Source organism: Medicago sativa, chromosome 1, assembly GCF_051527215.1.
Source record: "Medicago sativa cultivar Bolivia chromosome 1, Bolivia_mono, whole genome shotgun sequence".
In the NCBI taxonomy this organism is placed as follows: Eukaryota; Viridiplantae; Streptophyta; class Magnoliopsida; order Fabales; family Fabaceae; genus Medicago; species Medicago sativa.
The window spans coordinates 88,496,870-88,499,306 of NC_140749.1; positions in this window are offsets into that span (position 1 = coordinate 88,496,870).

Here is a 2,437-nt window from a genome sequence, read left to right on the forward strand (position 1 = left end):
AATAAATGGCGCAAGACCCATTTCCTCTCTTGTTTTCCCTTCCAATTCAGGATACATTAGCACCATCTGACTTTCCTCAGCTAAGGATGCCGCCTTGTTGTAAAATTTTGCTCTTACCCAGAAGTGTCTAACCAGAGCTTCATATGTTGGTCCATTCAACATTTTGAAATAATCCATGAGTCCTTGCTCTTCATAGTAGCTTCTGATAGAACACCTATGAAAATTCAGAGAATCAAAGTCCACTGGATTCTCTATCTGAACCTGCAAATCCCATTCTTCCAATTTCATGCTTCTTCCTCTGTAGTCATATTCAGGGAACATTCGTGAAGTAGATACTGAATCTTCTCGTTGCGAGCTTGATGATGCCATTTGATGATTGACGAAGATTTGAAGAAAATGAAGATTTTAGGGTTCTAAGGTTGAGAGAATGCGCTTACTTCGCAGGAGGTTTGAGAGCAAATGTGTTTGTTGTGAGTGAGTAGTGTGTGAATTGACAAAGTGTTAAAAGTAAAACGATTGCAATTCAAAAGAGACAAACAAACATAACATTAATGACAAAATTGGGGGCGCGTGAAAAGTACTTTCAAAGCTTTTAAATCATCATTGCCCTTTTAGTTATACACCAACACATACAGGCCACGTAAGAAGTTCACAGAGTAACTACCAAGTTAGTGGGCCAGAAGTTACTTTTTAAAAGGTAACTTCCAACGTTTCCACTAATTCAACTATTCAGAAGCAACAAATCCAGCTTCTGGACTTCAGATGCTGACGTCATCATCAGAAGCGAGTTTTCCTCAGAACCTCAATAAATAGCTTCTGATGGACTACCGCTTCTGAACTAACTTCAGAACCTAAAATCCTATTCAGGAGCAAGCAAGCATTTAATCAGATACAAAGTGCATGTTCAAATTTTTCTTTATAAAATCAAATCTTTCAACAGTTAAAGGCTTAGTAAATATATCAGCCCATTGATTTTCAGTATCAATGAATTGTATATCTAAAATTCCTTTTTGAACATAATCTCTGATAAAATGGTGTTTGATTTCAATGTGCTTCGCTCTTGAATGCAAAATTGGATTTTTAGACAAACAAATAGCAGCAGTATTATCACAAAAAATGGGAATACTGTTAGCAGTTATCTGATAATCTTCCAACTGATGTTTCATCCAAAGTAGTTGTGTACAACAACTTGCAGCTGAAATCTATTATGCTTCTGCTGTAGACATAGCAATAGTTGTTTGTCTTTTGCTAGCCCAGGATATAAGATTATCACCCAGAAATTGACAATTGCCACTGGTTGATTTTCTTTCAATCCTATCACCAGCATAATCAGCATCACAGAATCCAATTAGCTTATAATCTAAGGATTTCCTATAAAGGAGTCCAAGATTAGTTGTTCCCTTCAAATACCTGAAGATTCTCTTGACAGCAGTCATATGAGATTCTCTAGGATCTGATTGGAATCTTGCACACAAGCATACACTGAATAAAATATCTGGCCTAGATGCAGTGAGGTATAACAAAGAACCAATCATACCTCTATACAGCTTCTGATCTACTTTAGTTCCTTCATCTTCTTTGCTCAGGTTGCACGTAGGATGCATTGGAGTGTTCATCACTTTACAATCTTCAAGTTTGAACTTCTTCAGAAGCTCCTTTGTGTACTTTGATTGATGAACATAGACTCCATCTTTGCATTGATTGATTTGAATGCCAAGGAAGAACTTCAGCTCTCCCATCATGCTCATTTCAAATTCATCCTGCATTAACTCAGAAAATTCCTTGCAAAGAGATGCATTAGTAGAACCAAATATTATATCATCAACATATATTTGCACAACAAGAATATCTTTCCCAAGGGTCCTTCTGAAGAGTGTAGTGTCAACCTGTCCTCTCTTAAAATCATTTTTGATTAAGAAATTACTTAGTCTATCATACCAAGCTCTGGGAGCTTGTTTCAAGCCATATAGTGATTTCTTCAATTTAAAAACATGGTCAGGATATTTAATATCCTCAAATCCAGGAGGTTGCTTAACATACATTTCTTCTTCTATGACACCATTGAGAAATGCACTCTTGACATCCATCTGATATAATATTATGCCATGATTAACTGCATAGGAAAGAAGTAACCTGATTGCTTCCAATCTTGCAACTGGAGCAAACGTTTCAGTGTAATCAATGCCTTCTTGTTGACTATACCCTTGTGCAACAAGTCTGGCTTTGTTTCTTGTTACTTCACCTTGCTCATTCAGCTTGTTTCTGAATACCCATTTTGTTCCAATAATGTTCTTGTGCTGAGGTTTGGGTACCAGATCCCACACATCATTTCTTTGAAATTGATTCAACTCTTCTTGCATAGCTAGGATCCATCCATCATCTGAAAGTGCTTCATCAACTGTTGTAGGTTCAATCATTGAGATTAGTCCAATCATTG